This window comes from Diabrotica virgifera, chromosome 7, assembly GCF_917563875.1.
Source record: "Diabrotica virgifera virgifera chromosome 7, PGI_DIABVI_V3a".
NCBI lineage: Eukaryota > Metazoa > Arthropoda > Insecta > Coleoptera > Chrysomelidae > Diabrotica > Diabrotica virgifera.
The window spans coordinates 147,609,151-147,617,339 of record NC_065449.1 but is presented as its reverse complement, the minus strand read 5'-3'; the positions used below and the strand labels follow the sequence as shown (position 1 = coordinate 147,617,339).

The 8,189-nt window shown below is 32.7% G+C and overlaps 1 long non-coding RNA gene across 1 annotated transcript; it reads left to right on the top strand.

Annotated features, from left to right (window-relative positions):
• The first annotated feature begins 5,490 nt into the window (after window positions 1–5,490).
• LOC126888283 (uncharacterized) lies at window positions 5,491–7,535 on the top strand. The gene is made up of 2 exons (XR_007699486.1): window positions 5,491–6,131; window positions 7,253–7,535. It is a non-coding gene; the product is annotated as an uncharacterized LOC126888283 (long non-coding RNA).
• The last annotated feature ends 654 nt before the right edge of the window (window positions 7,536–8,189 follow it).

Here is an 8,189-nt window from a genome sequence, read left to right as displayed (position 1 = left end):
TGTTTTAATTGTATTCATTTTTTTCGAATCCTGAGAAAACTAATAAATATTTTTGAAAAATTTAAACTCAGAATGAAAGACTACATTATTACCGAGGGCTGAAAGTCCCTGAAAACTTCTATAATGTTTATTTTAATAAGTTACAGGACTGAAAATAAAAGAGAAGTGTGATATTTAATTTCAAATATTTCATTCGATAGAATCTGCTTGTTTATTCTAAGGGGCTTTCCGCCCTCGGTAATAATGTAATCTTGCACCCTGCTTTTAATTTTTTCTAAAATACTTGGTTTTCTCAGGATTCGAAAAAAATCATATTACGATTCAAATGACCAAAATGACAGTAAACTCTCGCGACGTAATCTCATGATCTCAACCTTAATATTCATTGGTTAGTCGATTTAGGCAACCGTAGTAATGTCTAATCCAGAACCGTGCCATAACCGTGCGCCAATTAGGCAATCCAAACCACGTGACCTCTGGTTGGCACACAAACTAACGAAGAGGTTATGTTTGTATCTATTTTTCAATGATTTTTCATTGTTTATCGTCGTATTTTGTCTATTTTGGATTCATTTGTATTTCGTTTCCTGTTTTTGTGAACGTTATAAACTTTACCACAATGCAAACTGATTATTTAAGGAAATTATTATTGGAAACTCCAGATGTTGCGAGAAAGGTAGGCGAAACAATGTTTATTTACTGTTCATTTTGCCCCGATATTTATCAATAATGATGAATTTTGCAAGCAATAACATTATTTCTTTTATTGTTTTAGATATTTATTGAAGCTGAAAATAATTGGGGATTTAGATCCATACGGAATTCAGCCAGAATTGGATTTTACAGTAAAGTGCAGTCCATCAAGTTACTATTATAGATATTTATACAGATCTGGTGGAGTCTCACAGTTGCTACTCTAAGCAGCAGATGAAAGCCTTCAGGCACATAAATATTTTACAGCTGGATTTGTTTTGAATGGAGTAAAAATTGTTAATGATTTCCTGATTTCCATATTATTGTTGGAAAGGTATGCCTTTATTTTATTTATTCACCATTAAGAAATATATGGATAACAGTATTAGTGTCTTTTGGATAAATTGGTTCTAAATATTAGATTTATTTACGTTTATATATCTGTATGAAACCAGACATATCGTCATCCTAATCTGTAAACTGCGAACTCCATAATTCTCTGAAAATGATTTATTACTGCCATCTATTTGAATTACTGTCATGATTGTTCTAAAATTATATTATATGAATGTCTGATTTTAAATAAAATATTCTCCATTGTAAAGAATGCAAATACTCTAATAAAAATAAATTTTTGTAGTTGAAGAATTTCCAAAAAAAATAAAATATTTTTTGTAGGTGAAGCATTTCCAAAAAGCTAATGCTAAACGACTAAATGCTTGGGTGGGGTGATAGCCAGTTCTGATGACATGGCAAATGCACATTGTATGCGTACCTATGGCCGGTAATAGTGAAGTCTGCAGCCATATTGCAGCAATCCTATTTTTAGCTGAGTATGCCCAGAGCAAGACAGACGAAGAAGAACCCAATGCATGTACATATGTTACAGCTACATGGTTTGGAGATAGCAACATATGCATTCTCTGATGAAAAACTAATGAGTTTTGAAACTGTGCGGTCAGAGTGCTTGTTGCGCTCACTAAACGAACTGAAATATAAGATGGCTTTGGCATTGTGTTGCAGCGATATGAAAATGGTTATTCATTTTTAATTATAATGTACTTCTTCATCATGAGTAATTATGTATTGGTCTTTTAGATGTGTATTTATTTTTGTAATTAGTATCAACTTGTAATGATAATATACATTTATCGTTTAAGGTACGACTATGTTTTGACTCTAAAATAAATGTTTTAAAAATTGAATCCTGCCTCTTTCTGTTAGTAACTACCCATGGATATCACAAATTATGCTTACTGATAGGTTTGTTCGTAGAACGATCAGCAACTCTTGCCAACCATCAGACACATGCGCATTCGTAGTCTATGAATGCTAACTATTAACTGCACAACGCTAACTGTTAACTGCTCATGCATCTGACGGTTGGCAGCAGTTGCTAATCGTTTGTGTCGTACTACGAACAAACCTATTAGGTCTGGATCCTGTGTACCAAAAAAATTGATTAATAGCAAGCTGAAAATTTGTTAATAGCTTAACAGTGTCCAGTTGGACAAACTTTGATGTATTGTGACACTGGAACAGGGGTAGTTTTAATTGTGAAACAGTTTGGAAACTCAGATTTGGAACATCAGATTACGAAAACACGCCCATATATTTTGTCGGACAGAACATCCAATTGATCTGTTACCCTTTCATTAACTTCTCATGCAAAAATCAGACTGCTATTACTAACCAACATGATTCCTGTAATTTGACATGGTCTTCGTGTTCTACTCATTAAAATGCCCAGTTGGTGATTTTTTCACCAGTCTGGTTTTTGCATGAGAGTTTAATGAATTGGTTAGCAAATCAATTGGAAGTTTTATCTGACAAATTACATAAACATTTTCGTAGTTTGACGTTCCAAATTTTTAACCTGTTCCATAGTTAAAACTTCTAGTGTTCCCATACATCAAAGTTTGTCGGACTAGACACTGTTAAGGTATTAATAAATTTTCAGCTTGCTATTAATCAACTTTTTTTTGGTACGCGGGATCCAGGTCTATATGGAATAAATAAATAACAAAACAAATTCCCTGTCAAAACTGCATTTATTTTGAATAGAATGAAAAACAAAATAATATTGTTTTAACAAAATAGGGGATAAATGTTAAAATTTAGTATTAATAAAGTTTGTCACATTGGCCTAAAATTAATGTCACTAGTTACGTTAGTGTCACATATAAATAATTGTAATAATATTAATAAAAACCATAATTCCTAGCATGAGTGCGTCCTGTTTTTTGGTAATTTAGTTAGGCGAGGAAACATAAATGAGTTTCTAATAGGGCTTTTCATTGATTGTCATTTGTTTCGAGCTTCCGTTAGATGTTGTATAATTCGTGTATAATATTACTATACACGGATTATAGGACATATGACAGAAGCTCAAAACAAATGACTGTGAATGAAAAGCCCTATAGAGGGAACACGAAAAAAATTAACATTATCCGATCAGCTCGACTTTCACAGTTCACTACTATACAAGTTACAGGCATGTTTTCAGCACTTAAAATCACCAAAAACGAAAAGTTTATAAAATAATCAATCTAATGAATGTCTTTAAATACTATATTAAGCTCAAAATCACGATAAAAAACAAATTAAAATTAACATTATTCTGATCAGTTGGACTTCCACAGTTCACTACTATACAAGTCACAGGCATGTTGTCAGCACTCAAAATCACCAAAAACGTAAAGTTTATAAAATAATTAATCCAATGAATGTCTTTAAATACTATATTAAGCTCAAAATCACGACAAAAAACAAATTAAAATTAACATTATCCCGATCAGTTGGCCTTCCGCAGTTCACTACTATACAAGTCACAGGCATGTTGTCAGCACTCAAAATCACCAAAAACGTAAAGTTTATAAACTAATTAATCTAATGAATGTCTTTTAATACTAAATTAGCTAAAAAATCACGACGAAAAATCAAAAATTACATTGAGTTTAGGTTAAGAACGGTTTTAACACCGATGGAATGGGCAAGAAGTGAATTTAATGACGCCAGGATGAGATAGCGCTAGTCAGGGAAGGAGGGAAGATAATGGCCATCTTTCCTAAACAAAAAATTTATAGTGGTAGTCAGCGTTGCCAGCTTGGGGTATTTTTCCATAATTTTGGAGTAATTTGAAAGCGTCTAGAGGAATTTTTCTAAGCAGAAATGGTTGTGGAGGGACAATTATGAGATATTTTAAGGGGTCATGGTAAATTAAATTTGCGTATATACGTAGAACTGTATAATTATACTCTCATATAATCGAAGACGATAGGACCTATGAATTATTTCCAAGGCCCTCTGTTGATAAATAGTATAATTTTGGTTTACTGTTCTCTACATTTGACTACTAATTTATTAAAATGCGTCAAAAATTTAAATTTAAGGGGTTTGAGCTTAATTTGAGGGAATTTCAGTTTCTAAGTGGGGGATTTATAAAACCACATCTGGCAACTCTGGTCATTATGATAATATCCAACCAATGAAGAAGTCAAATTTTCCCTGACAAGCTCTGTCTCTCTCTAGGACCTCTCACTTTTATGTTGGCCGCAATGTCGCTTCACTGTTTAAATGGGATGGGGCCATTCTGGAATGGGCAAGAAGTGAATTTAATGACGCCAGGATGAGATAGCGCTAGTCAGGGAAGGAGGGAAGATAATGGCCATCTTTCCTAAACAAAAAATTTATAGTGGTAGTCAGCGTTGCCAGCTTGGGGTATTTTTCCATAATTTTGGAGTAATTTGAAAGCGTCTAGAGGAATTTTTCTAAGCAGAAATGGTTGTGGAGGGACAATTATGAGATATTTTAAGGGGTCATGGTAAATTAAATTTGCGTATATACGTAGAACTGTATAATTATACTCTCATATAATCGAAGACGATAGGACCTATGAATTATTTCCAAGGCCCTCTGTTGATAAATAGTATAATTTTGGTTTACTGTTCTCTACATTTGACTACTAATTTATTAAAATGCGTCAAAAATTTAAATTTAAGGGGTTTGAGCTTAATTTGAGGGAATTTCAGTTTCTAAGTGGGGGATTTATAAAACCACATCTGGCAACTCTGGTCATTATGATAATATCCAACCAATGAAGAAGTCAAATTTTCCCTGACAAGCTCTGTCTCTCTCTAGGACCTCTCACTTTTATGTTGGCCGCAATGTCGCTTCACTGTTTAAATGGGATGGGGCCATTCTGGAATGGGCAAGAAGTGAATTTAATGACGCCAGGATGAGATAGCGCTAGTCAGGGAAGGAGGGAAGATAATGGCCATCTTTCCTAAACAAAAAATTTATAGTGGTAGTCAGCGTTGCCAGCTTGGGGTATTTTTCCATAATTTTGGAGTAATTTGAAAGCGTCTAGAGGAATTTTTCTAAGCAGAAATGGTTGTGGAGGGACAATTATGAGATATTTTAAGGGGTCATGGTAAATTAAATTTGCGTATATACGTAGAACTGTATAATTATACTCTCATATAATCGAAGACGATAGGACCTATGAATTATTTCCAAGGCCCTCTGTTGATAAATAGTATAATTTTGGTTTACTGTTCTCTACATTTGACTACTAATTTATTAAAATGCGTCAAAAATTTAAATTTAAGGGGTTTGAGCTTAATTTGAGGGAATTTCAGTTTCTAAGTGGGGGATTTATAAAACCACATCTGGCAACTCTGGTCATTATGATAATATCCAACCAATGAAGAAGTCAAATTTTCCCTGACAAGCTCTGTCTCTCTCTAGGACCTCTCACTTTTATGTTGGCCGCAATGTCGCTTCACTGTTTAAATGGGATGGTAATCATAGAGGTATATATTGACATAGAGAGAGTGTCATTCGGAGCGAAGTGACGACACCATCTTTTTTCTTTGGATTAGTGCTACTTCACTCTTACACATAGTAAAGCTGCGACAGTATGATAAACGTCATTTTTAAGTTAGGAGAAGTACGAAGTTAGCTGATGTCTTTCCTGTTATTTTTATTTAGTCACTGACGTCACTGTTTACATTGACATTTATTTGTAAATGTTTTTAGACGAATATTCTGTTTGGTTTTGTTTTTTATTGTTAATTGTGCAGCGAAATTGTGATAGTAAATTAAATATAAAGTTGTTTATAGCCTACAGAACTGAATTATCCCATAGTAATTATCAGTTTGTGTCAATTTGTTTGTGTGTAAAAAAGAAAAAACACTTTTCCTTGTGTTTGACCGACTTGTAGCAAGGGCTTTCTTGAGAAGCCTGTAAATTGCGGGAATAGGACAGACAGGGATAAAATCCTCACTTTTTACTGTTCCCAAGGCTATACATTTCCCCCATGCAATACATTTAAATGAATTTTATCCAAACAAAGGCAGGAACATTGGATAAAAGCAATAAAGAGAACATACCACAAATTAAAATATGACAGTATGCAGTAAACATTTAATAAGTGGTAAGTTTAAAGTAATTCAACTAAGTAATAAGTTCTTAAAATGTCTACAATAATAATATATATGTACTTACCAATTCGGTTCTAGTTTAGAACAAGGGTTATGTAAAGAAAATCATGCTTGACCATGTAAGATATAGTGTATTACAATATGGTTAAATGCAAAGCTTAATAATGCCTTAATGCATATAGCCTGCCTAAACTGTCCTTAAATCTTCTTCTTCTAATGACACTACAACCATTTGTAAATCTTTGCCTGCTTAACAGCATTCTTCTATTCTGCCCTGTCGGCTACTTTCCTGCACCACTGCCTGATATTCATGGTTTTAAGATCCTTCTCTACATCGTCTATCCATCTGTTACAGGGCCTTCCTCTTGTTATATTTCCTTGGGGCTTCCCATCTCTGACATCACAGCTCGATTATCTGACATTTTTTCTAAGCGACCAAGAAAGTTTAGTCTTTGAGACTTTACAAATCTAACAATATTTGCGCTCTGCATTAGTTCATTCAGCTTGTGGTTCATTTTAATTCTCCATGAACCATCTCTACAATGTGTTGGTCCAAATATGTTCCTTAGTATTTTACGCTCAAATATTCTCAGTTGATTTTCATTAGTGGTTGAGATGGTCCACATTTCACATCCATATGTGACCACTGGTGTAATTACTGTTTTGTAGATTCTAAGCTTATACTCACGATTCAGTAACAGTAACTTACTTTTCATTACGTCTTTGTATGCATAAAAACACTTCTTATTACCGATAAGAATCCGTTGTTATATTTCTTGACAGGTGTTGTTGTCATTTTTTATGATTGAGTCTAGGTAGGGAAAAGTGGAGGCATATTCGTAGGTATGGTTGTCTACCTTCAGATTCTCATGTGGATTTGACTTTGTGCACTCCATTTATGTATTTTTTTTTACTTTCATTAATATATAGACCAAACATAGCAACTTCCTGTTTCAGCTCTATAGCTTTTTCGCTTAATACATTTTTGTTGTGGCTTATTATGGCAATTGTCCTTAAATAATGTTAAAATACTCTTGTGATATTTTGTCATATTTGTATGATATTTTTATGGTATACAATTTAGAGTTTTTATTTATGTATTTGTTGTTTTTAGGAATAAACACCAGCTATTTTAAATGTAGGAAAAGGAGAAACTGCTGGAACCTAATTTTACACAAATGTTTTTGACTATTGAAGATTTGGATAAACAACAGAAGTTACTTTGGGCTATAGCTATGTGCAGATTTATTTCCTTGTGGATTACTATGTTTATTCTTTTTAACTATACTTCCTATATTGTTTGTGAGATTAATATTATATTTAATTGATTATATTAATATTTTGTAATAATAATCAATGCTTTGGTTTAACAAAATAGACAACTTAGAATAGAACAATGCTTTATTGTCATGGAAAATTGTACAATTTATACACAAAACTTACAGAGTCATAAAAAACAATAATAAACACAATAAAACAATAATAAACTAAAACAATAACAAAAAAATGTTAGGATATAAAGAGACTAACGCTCATAATCCTCATAATCGTATTGAAGGTTTTTATATCCTCTTTAAATCCTAACATTTACACAATGTGCTCATACCAGCAACAAGTTTTTATACTTGTGTAATATGAGTCCTATTTGAGAGTACCAGTAGTAATGCAATAGGTCTATAATTGCAGGCATTAGATTTTTCACCACCCTTATGAAGAGGAATAATGATGGCTGTCTTTAGGCAGCTCTAGAAATTTACCTTTCTGAAGGGGCTATCCTAGTGTAAAAGTATGAAATTCATATACTTTTTTGGGAATTTCTAAAATAAAAAGTACTGTACCAATTATTTTGAAAATTTGCATGAACATTTGTTATAAAAAGTACATGTGAAACAATTTTCATAAAAAAATATTGAAAATTAAATGATTTATTCGCCATCTACTAGCACTGTGAAAATAAAAACATAGCTCCACTGCTGCAGTGATTGGGAATAAAAGAGATCCTGAAACATAAAATATCAAAGTTATTATTGAAATATAGGTTATTTTCTATA